We start from the raw sequence: 11,515 nt of genomic DNA, 5'->3' as shown, positions 1-11,515 counted from the left end.
CGTTGTTTTTGCAGACATGTAGCATTACTGACTGATTCTACGTAATCCGATGTGATAGCGATGATTTTTATAGACATAATTATATATACACTACATCTAATTATATATACACTACATCTTTCATTGTGATAGTGTTGTTTTTGCAGACATGTAGCATTACTGACTGATTCTACGTAATCCGATGTGATAGCGATGATTTTTATAGACATAATTATATATACACTACATCTAATTATATATACACTACATCTAATTATATATACACTACATCTTTCATTGTGATAGCGCTGTTTTTGCAGACATGTAACATTACTGGTGGACCCTACATCAGTCATTGTGAAAGCATTGTTTAGCATTGTTCAGACATGTATTGATATAATTTTTTTTTCATTTAGTTTTTAGTTGTGCTGTTAAATTAATGCACATCAGCAGACCTTGTACAATATTTAAACTTGCGTATTCTACATGTAGATTTTCGTGTATCAGATTTTGTTAATATTAATAAACTGTAATGACACATTATTGAAATAAAATATATGTAAATGAAAATGAATTTTACTCTTTATTTAAGACGACAGTCTAAAATTTTAAGGGGCAGTGTGCGAAACCTGATGACGTCAAAATGTCTATAAATTTGAAAAATAATTGTATCAAAAACCTTCCTCAACTTTTAAAGAAATACCATACATACTAAAATATAATACTGCTTACAATCATGCACATTTAGATTATTGCAAAGCGTATGTTTTCATGAAATATATGCTCTGCGTAAAAGTGTGAGATTGGCTAGCAAAAACGCATAGTCCCACACAACAAAATTCTCTTTACAACGGTTACATACCGCCCTAGCAATAACTTAAATTATCTGTTAATAGATATATAAAGTTTTTCCATTTGCTTTGTCTTTTCTTAAAAGAATCACTAAGAAGATGGCTCGGTGCGCAACGTGCGGCTCTGCTAGCGTTAGATGCTATCAGTGATTTCCGTGATAACACCTTTAGCTTTTTATTTTAATGAGTTCTGTTGTATTTATAAAAGTATTGGATTATTATGTTTTTTTTTTTCATAAAGAACTCTTTTGATTGATATTTTTAAAATTTTGTTTACATATTCCGCGTTCAAATCTAGTTCCGTTTTAGTGCAGATATGTTTGATATATGGTTACGCAATTGGTATTTTGTTATTTGATGTGTTCAAAATGTAAAGATAACGCTCGGGTAACAAAGGAACAGAGGAATTAAATAACGAAAATTTATCCGTGGTATCAAGTTTTGTCATAAAATCGCGAAAATTAAAGACAAATTAAATGACCTAAGAACCGCAAATTACGAAGTTGTTAAACAATGGATGCCAATGATTTTAAAAGCTCATGAAAGCCTCCGCCATACACCCATTCCTCTGTCACATATGGTAGCTAAACTAATGGACCGCGCAAATTATATGATAAATTAGCAACAAAATACAACAAGAAGTAATAAAATTAAACATAACAATGACATTGATTATTCATCGAAAACCATCTTCTACTTAATATGATTCTAAAGTTTAAATGAGCTGGTTTAATTCATTTCAGAATAATTTTAGCAAATATAAATTCATCAGACAGTGTAATGTCTTTGAATTTTCACTTAACGGCCTTCTTTGCGCAATGCCAAAGCAGTGCGCGCTTATGATGGCACGTGCCTTAACGCCAGGCACCCATCTGTTAGCAGACGAAATATTTTTGCATTTGTTACAAGCGGCAACGTTGTTCCATCTGTCATACGATTCAGAACCGTACGTCATTTGTTTAAAGATTTTAATTATACAAATCGTATAAATTTTGCGTTTATCAGTAGATTAGAAATAAGTAAAACAATTATTAGTGGAGAAATCACCATGGGAATAAATGCAATTAAAGCAGAAGTGAAATTGCTCTTTCCGTTTTGCTGGTATCTATGTAATTATTCCGTTTCTAGTCAATAAACCGGTTGTTAAGTAGGAGAATGAATTTGAGCACGTGCATAGATTCTCCTTGATGATTGTTTTGTTTTATCTTAATCATTTATCTAAAATTAATTTCAGAAAAACTAAAAGTCATTTAAGTCTGTTCATAACAAGCAATACAGAGTAATGTATTCCAAAGAAGCATTGCCACGCCTACCACGTTTTAACAACGCACCCACGGTTAGATGTGATGTAATGGGTATTTACTAATTTTGATTTTATTTTTTTGTGAAATTGCAAGCCCGGTGTGCCATGCTTATTGCCAAATGCCAGATGCTACTGCTAAATGTCTAATTCTTAATGCTTCAGGTAGCAAATGCTACATACCATTTCCTTAATGCTGAATGGCAAAAGCGACTGTCGGCTACCTGATGAAATATTGTCAGATCCTTTAACTGTCTGAGTTTATGATATATATCCCTGTGTTTATGTTGTATCTCATAAATTATTTAACCGAACTTTTCAATTATTTGAACACATATGTTGTACTAGTCTGATATGACATAAAATTATGTTCTGCTGGTCATGCGAACATGGGACCAAAAGTGTTTGCTTTGAAATGCTTAGAAAATGGGTTTTTTTTAAAAGGCTAGTGATCCAAGCAATAAGTGTTTGGCATTTATTGTTCCATATTTGACAATTAACAACATTTATCATTTGACAATCAACGTTTGACATTAAGCATTTGGCGTCATGTGCTTCCATACTTACATCTGTATAAGAACCATCATGTCATTTTTTTTTATTTTCTAGTTTTGAAGTCTTTCAAACATTTTATCTTTTACATAAACAACTGTAGCATGCGCAAATGCGACCAGATTTTCAATTTTGTATCAAGTCGCATTTTTTTCAGAGAGCATACATTATTAATGGTCCTAAATATCCACGAAAGTAGTAACATTTTCTGTGCCATTAGATAAAACAATAGTTTTCAACTACAGATTACAGGTTTTGGGCGAATATACCATTTTTCGTTATTATACATTATATTGTTTAGTTAAAAACAAGAAAAAGTAACATTATATCATTTATATTTTGGTTTTCATCACAAAAGTTAACTCTTAGATTTCATGTTCAGACTTTTTTTTTAAATAAAGACATGATTCGTAGACTTGATGGATATACAAAATGTCAAAATAAGTTACAAACAAAATAGGGCCAGGTCTAAAATATAATGCCAAGATGCGATCGTATGAATACCACTCAAAGTATTAAAGCCTCTTCCACAAATGTCCTTGAAATTTTCATATTATCAATGGCATACATTTTATTAAATGAAAATAATGTTTGAATGGTTCGGTTGGAGTTAAAACCTGTCTCCAACAACATTTGTATTTTTTTTTTACAATCGGCGTTAAATTAATCGTCGTATCACTTGAGTTTATTACAGGATAAACTTGAGGTTATTACACGATAAACAGGACGTATCGTGTTTTTGCAGAGTTCCAACCAAAGGCGTCTTAAATTTCACATAACGGAAATTACCTTACATAAACGAACACCTAATATCTCCGAGAACCCGTTAGTCTAGAGCGTCTTTTACAGTATTTCCCAGGAGTACCATCCTTCATTCTATATTTTACTATCAAACTAATTACAGTGATTTTACAACATCCGTTTGGCTTTCATATCGCAGAATTTCCCTTTCATGGGATCTTCCTCGCAGAATTGTTGCCATACAATTACGTTTCTGAAGATTAACACTGAGTACACAAACATTGTTGTGATTTTAATTGATGTCTCTGGTTTCATTGTCGACTGGTGGAGAAATTCAACAGCTTGCGAATCAACGCTGGGCACCATTTATCATAGTGCCACGGAGGACAAAGAGGGAATTTCAGCTAATCGCCGGAACTGCGTAGACGAGAGTTAATTTACATAGAAACTGTCATTGATGCATTCAGCGCAAGAATCCAAGGAAGTTGTTTATGTGTAAAAGATTATCGTCTGCTGAAATTACTATCTGTTATTTATCATTACTGATTAATGCTGCCCGCAAAACAAGATTGGAACAAATTATTTGTACTTATCTCGCAGACATGATGAAGCTGAACGTGGGCAAATTTTCAGACGTGATTGTCAAAAGAAATGAAGAAGATAGATATGAAATATGACAAGGAAGACTGACAATACTCACATTGGGTAATACTTGATGGTAATAGTGAATATATAACCATATAATTCGAACACTTTTTTTTTACTCGCATTAACAGATCATGTGGCGTAGTTTGTCTTTCTTCAGTATATTTTTTGATGAAAGATTGCATTGGCTTTACTTTCGAATGACGCTATTCACAGAAAAAATGTGACTTATCTAATGGTTTTTCTTCAGCGTAATGCATTTATGTATTGCTGCTAACCGGGTAATCTAGTATAAATCAAGCAAGCATATTCTTATCTCTGGTCTAGCTTGGTCCGATGAGCCAGTCCGGGCCAGGACAAGCCAGGCAAGACCATATTCTGCGAAATACTAATATATACAAATAGTTACCTGTATTTTATTTAAAAAAAATGCGTACTGAAATATATACATGTATTCATTTTACAAACATTACAGGATACCTTCAACACTTTTGTTTAATAGCTATTCCTAGCCACACGCGCTTCAAGATAATTATTATTTTTATCAACATTCATTTAATTCAGTACTTTCAACTACCACCGATAAAAGATGTAATTAAATAAAATCGTGTTGAAACCCGCTGAAACTTTTCATTTTACTAAAATCACATTATCCTTATGAATAGTTTATTGATTACTAATCCCTATAAAACAATATGGCCAGCTTTAATATGTCAGGATATATTTATAGTTTGTAGTGAGGCGCTGCTAAAGTACTTTGGAAACTTCATCACATTGTCCTGTTGGTGGAATAAGACAGAATTTGCCCATCCTACGTATAAATGGCAATAATTTCACCCTTATTCCCTCTGGGATCAACCTTATTTTGTATATAAATATTTTGGATTGTTTATCAATCAACTTTACATCAAGTTGTGATAAGATGAGTTTCTAATTACACTAGACGTACTCCCAAAGTGAAATTTTAGAGGACGGACATTACTGAATCAGAAAATAAACCAGACTCAAATGTTAAACTCTTGTCGTCCCTAATGTTTGCTTCTTTAAAAATTACCATTACCTTAGATGGCCTCTTCTAACCTGACCCAGTCCAAAATTTGACTTTATGAATCAGGATTGGTCGGACCAAACCAGGTCAGAGATCATAACATGCCTTGCGTATGGCATATTTATATATAAAACTGTTTGTCTACAAATGCAAGATCAAATGAAACTGAAAATGCAAAAAAAAAAAAAAAAAAAAAAAAAAAAAAAAAAACCATTGCACGTTAAAATAATTTGTATCATATTAGCACTAAGGAAGAACAATGTTCTTTTCATAATTTTACAAATAATATATGTATATCAGTAGACGAAAAGTTAGTAAAATAATTGCATTTTTGATATTTCTTCTACGTCATTTCACATTTACTGTGGTCCATTATGAAATGTGTGCTTAATTCATGAAATCAAACATTGTTGTTTCAGCTGAAATGTCTGAAGTACGAAATGAAATCAGTTCTTGTTTCATTGATTTCAGGTATTCTTGTCTAGCCTTTTAACTTCTTTTCCTCTTTCACTGCGGTATTACTGTAATTTCAGGTTCTTGAAATCATTTGTAAAGCAACACTTTTACCTACACAATATATTTTACAAGGGATAAACAATTTCTCTACTTGTCATTATCAAAACTGTAAAATGCACTGTCTAGACCAATAAATGCACATTAGAATTTTCAGTTTTCTTCATTACTTTATGATTCGTCGAAAGTGGATTTGAAAGTCACTGTTGTAATATCCCTTTTATTAATTTATAGTATATATTTGATAGTTAAAGTCAGAAATAAAATTTAAAAAAAAACTGAGTAAAATAATCTTTTCAGAATTGAAGCAATGTTCTTTCTATTTTTTCCCAAAATTCCACTAAATATCATATGTTATACTGGATATTACAAAAGTTAAATACTTTTTTATATTTCATATACATAAACATTTAAAAGAGTAAATAATCTAATTGTTTGTTCAAATACATGTAATTTATTTTCCTGAACATATTAGCTAAATTAGAACAGAGATGAATTAACTTCAAACAATAATTCGACTTGAAAACGCTTGCTTGCTGCTATCCGCATGGAACATGATGTACCATGTTTAATCATATTTAATGATTTTTGGAAAAAGTCCATAACATCTGAGTTATGAAAGACCATAACGACTATTTTCCATTACGGAAAATTATGGAAATAGTCTCCGTGAATATTAACTGCTTATGATAACTGCTCGCGGGAAGTCTAGGATGAATATTTCAAAGCGGTATTTCATTCTGGTAATTGTTTGTTTTTCCTCAGTCACTGTCAAATACCGCACTGGAAACATAGCCTAACATTTATTAAATGTCAACGGTTATTCCAGTGTTATAACAATATGAAACAACACTAATATCGCCCTTAATCTAATTTTGTATAATTAATTTGCTGACGAGCGATTCTCCCCTTGGGCCGGGGAATTAGTTAAAGTTATTAGATATTATGCATAAAGATGGCAACAAAATATCAGACAAAATGTCAGTGAATATTAGTAACTTCTCTGGCATTCACAAACATTTTTGCGAACTAGATAAAGTAAATCATACAGTTCTGTGGACATTAACAATACCCAGAAAACAATTCCCTAAGCTTTTTAAATTGCATAGATGTTCGTTTTAATAAGATTAACTGCGAAATGTATCGCATGCGGCATATGCACTAAATTGTTTGGGGGAAATTTCAACTTGGTTTCCATAAAAATTAATTAAAATTTAACGATTTTTGTATTGTAACTTCATTGTTTTTCTTTTTGCAGATGTAAGGGAGGCCGAAATATTGATAAGTGTCTCCGGTCACTTTCATTTATAAACCTAATCCAAATTTGCAAGGCTCTAAAAAGAATTCGTCGACCGGTTTATAAAACTTGATACAGCGGTATCAACAGCAGTTGAAGTGTTAAAGTAATATGATCATAACTTAATAAAACGCCATAAAGAAATTACTACTCCTTAATTGGAGAGATGTTTTCAATTGGCTATAAAGGGTGTCCACTACTATCAATTACCAGATAGGGGAGGGTACCTCAGTAATAACACCTTGTCAAACGCTGCGTTGAAATCACCGGTGATAACGAACATTACTTCCAGACCAACACAAATTGCTGGATCGTCATATTCAATTTAATGTTTTATATCGGGCAATTATATGGTTTGATAGTGGAAAGAAATTTTCGATTCAGTTAAGATGATTTTGATGTATGATGTGTGTCTGCCTATTAATAATTTTTTTCTGGTAATGTGATGAGAGATCAGAATTTAGAAATAAAGACAAGAACTATAATAATAAAATATTACAATATGATACAATAATAGAATATATAATACTGAAATATACATTATTCTAAAACAATCTTATTTATACGCTTCAGAAATTGAGTATAAATGAACTCTTTCACGTTCTAAATGTAATGAAAAAAAACATAAAAAAAAATAGTATTATATATATTCAGTACTGATAACTTAAGAGAAATTATTGATTTAATGAAGCAAAAGTTACAATTTAATAACATTATCTACATCATTTCAGAAATTAGTTCTTCTGATCTTTGCCTGAACCACTCCTTGGTGTCAGCTCTTGGCAAGAAAAGGTGATGAAAGTTTTAAGCGCCAAAAGATTTATATACCAGAATTATTACTTCTATTTAAAACTACTCCGCAAAATTAATTTTTTTTAGAAATGATTAAAATTAAAATGACTGAAATAAGCTTTTAAATTTCCCCTTAAAAACAATGGTTTATCAAGAGAACTGTTTTGTCAATTCCTTTAATTTTAATCATATCAATTAACTTTAACCATTTGAGCCTTTTTGGTGTATCTTCACGTACTATTAAGAAACCGAGATTTGAAAACCGTGGCACTATATGCGCATTATAAAAAATGCCTTAAAAAAAGCAAATATCATCCATGATCAGATCAAGGGTGAACTGGTTAGCAATGATAATCTGAACTACGATAAAAACTTTCATTTACTTATATCTGTAGAAGTGGTAGTTTACATCTATATACACTAGAATTCATACCAACTTAAATATAGGGTACGAATATACCATTGGATACAGTAAGTATACCAACATTATGATCATTTTATTTAGTATCACACACGAGAAAGGTAACTACAAAATGCGCAAAATAAATCAAGCGGTCAATTATACTTGATTGAGATTGCAGTTATATTAAATGCCCCTAGAAAAGAATTAATTAAGTGAATGGTTTTATGATTGTTCCATAGCAAAAGCTCTCTGATTTTCATCTGTCATTATAGAAATGAAATCTTCTTACAGATCGTTTGTCTTAGGGGGGTCTGGAGGGAAATCACAAGAAATTGTGATTACCTTTTGTGTGTTTTATTGCATCGGCGAACATAGGCAAAGGATTTAATTAAGCTAAATGGAAAGCGTCATTTGAGAAGACCAAAGAATGCTATGATATTTAGTATCCAAGGAAATTGCGCACGTGGTCGTGTATATGTCTTATTTGAAAAGTAATTCATTCGTTTACATAGACAATTATTTCATATGATTGTCGTTCATCTGATATTCAGATTTCACTAGGTATACTTACATGTTCAGGCGATAACATGCTTCGTATAATTATATAATAATAATAAAATGTACAAATATATTTACCAGCGAATTCGTTATAAGGTAGTGCAAGCATAACAAAATTTTATTTGACCATTATATCAGTTAAAACTCATTAACTAAAACTCTGTCACCTTATTAACGACACTTCTTGTTTCATTACAATTACGCATTCATAATTGAGCCGCACCATGAGAAAACCAACATAGTGCATTTGCGATCAGAATGGATCCAGACCAGCCTGCGCATCCACATAGTCTGGTCAGGATCCATACTGTTCGCTTTCAAAACCTAATGCAATTAGAAAAACCGTTAGCGAACAGTATGGATCCTGGCTAGACTGCGCAGATGCTGGCCGTAAATGCACTATGTTGGTTTTCTCATGGTGCGGCTTAATTATGAAATTTTGTTGTTGTTCTTTTTCATAATAGGTAGAAGTCGTAAATAAATTGCAAAAATATCATTACATTTCTCGATATTAAATTCATTGCCAAAATATCGGAGGGGCGTTTGAACATAATGTTATGTGTATATACAGCTAAAATGTTCAATAAAGCAGCCGAGGGCATGCATAAAAGGCATCTTTTTTTTTCTAACCATACAATCGTTTTGTTTTTGTTGTTCTTTTTTTCATAAAAACTTCTTAAAAATTTACACGTTGTTTGTTATTTTCTATATATATCCTGATAACATTAGATATGAAATTGTTAATTGTGGTGACTTGTGCATTTATTTAAAAATTAAATGCTTAAAATATGTATGCTTTTAAACCGATATAAACCACATTGAGACATCTTACAAATCCATGAACCGCGCTAGCGTGTCTTGGATGATTCGCAAGAAGTTCAAATGTGTTTATACCCATATAAACGCACAAAAATAGTTTTCAGTTCTTATATTTACAAATTTTACAGTAGCTTGCCACAGAAATCAGTGGTGCTTTTTCCAAGAGTATCAGAAAGTCAAACTAAATGCCAGAATATCGATCTTTTCAACATCAAAATAGAACATCAAAATGACCCGCTCACGTTTTTATTTTGATTATTCGCAACATCTTGGACAAAGGTTATAACGAAAAAGTCAGGGGAATCCAACTGAATGGGACCAATGTTACATTTGGTTATCCTTGAGCTTTATCATACAACTTTTTAAGGGAAGTAACAAGCTAATGTTCTTCATTGTAATTCACTTTCAGATGAAAATACAGTTCATGGTTTTTATTAACCTTTTGCCTGCTGGTGGCAAGTGATTCTGCCTTAGTGACCAGTGTTGATCCGTGCAGGCTGATCGTGGTCTGCACTGTTCGCTACTGAGTCAGTAATTTTTCAGTAAACACCCCTTTGGATAATAAATGGTACTGCACAAACTGGATGACAGACCAGTCCGTTTTAGAAATTTAGTAGGGTAAAGGTTAAAAAGTATGGTTCAGTCTAATAAAAACCATTTAGTCGCGACGATTCAATTTTGATCTTTATCTTGCGAAAAAAGTTTGCATGCAATGTTCGTGTAATAAAAGACAAAGCAATAAGTATAGTATGAAAAGTAATACCATAACCTATAACAATTACTTTTCTATCAAAACTACTGAATAGAGCAGAATAGAAGAAAAATATCTTGAATTTTGAACTAATGAGTATGGTGCCTATCAACTGCATCACTGAATGCAAACCGTTCCGGATGATTGGTGAGGTCCCCACCAAAACGAACCGGAGATCATCTTACAGAATCATATTATAACCAAACAACATAACAATATAAAAGGCAAATACATGACAGTAAGCCATACATAGTTTCTAATTGTATGAAATTTGAAATTACTAATAATCCGACAGAAATCTTGACATAGTTGTGCATGATATTTGACCAACAGCTGTCATTGATCCAGTATCGAAAATTTTCAGTTATCTTAACATTAAGAATATCACTATTACTTGGTTGATATAAGAAATAATACATGTAATACTTCTACTGTATATATAACACCTCATGATAAATTTAGTTAACTTTTAGTGGGAATTGATAAAAATACTCAATACACGGAACAATAGTTTGCTATACAAGGTAGGTACAGCGTCAATAGGTGGTCAATCACATTTGAGCCGCGCCATGAGAAAACCAACATAGTGGCATCCGCGCAGTCTGGTCAGGATCCGTGCTGTTCGCTTTCAAAGCCTATTGCAATAAGAGAAACGGTCAGCGAACAGCATGGATCCTGACCAGATGGCGCGGATGCGCTGACTGGTCTGGATCCATGCTGGTCGCAAAGCCACTGTGTTGGTTTTCTCATGTCGCGGCTCATTTGAGCAACATTTTAAGACCTTTATCAGTTTTCATATATTCTGTTAGAGATTTATCTAATGAACAAAAACTTTATACATTATAAGATGGACTCTCAATTGTAATTCATTCGTACAGGATTCTGAATAAATATTTTTGATCGTACTGGTCATTAATTTAAAGAAGACTTTACTTTATGTTATTTCTTATTTTTAAGGCACAGTTTATAAAACAAGTTAAATTGTTCAAAGTTTGCACATTCTTTGATGAAAACAATTCAACATACTGATATGTGCTCTTTCTTGAGTGGCTTGTTTGGCTAGGTTTTGGAACAAACGAACTACAATTTTATCTTGGTAAAGTTTCAATGCTCGTACGTCTTTGTATATATGTAGATATTACAAGCAACAAAAAGGTTTTATTCCAGACATAATGATGTAAGTATTCTTGTTTAAATACATAACAAATTATACACAATGAGGTATTTTAGTGGGGGAAATGCATATACAAATATGTTGTTCATAAT

The sequence above is a fragment of the Mercenaria mercenaria genome, chromosome 8 (assembly GCF_021730395.1).
Source record: "Mercenaria mercenaria strain notata chromosome 8, MADL_Memer_1, whole genome shotgun sequence".
Lineage (NCBI taxonomy): Eukaryota > Metazoa > Mollusca > Bivalvia > Venerida > Veneridae > Mercenaria > Mercenaria mercenaria.
Note: the sequence above shows the minus strand (reverse complement) of the source record.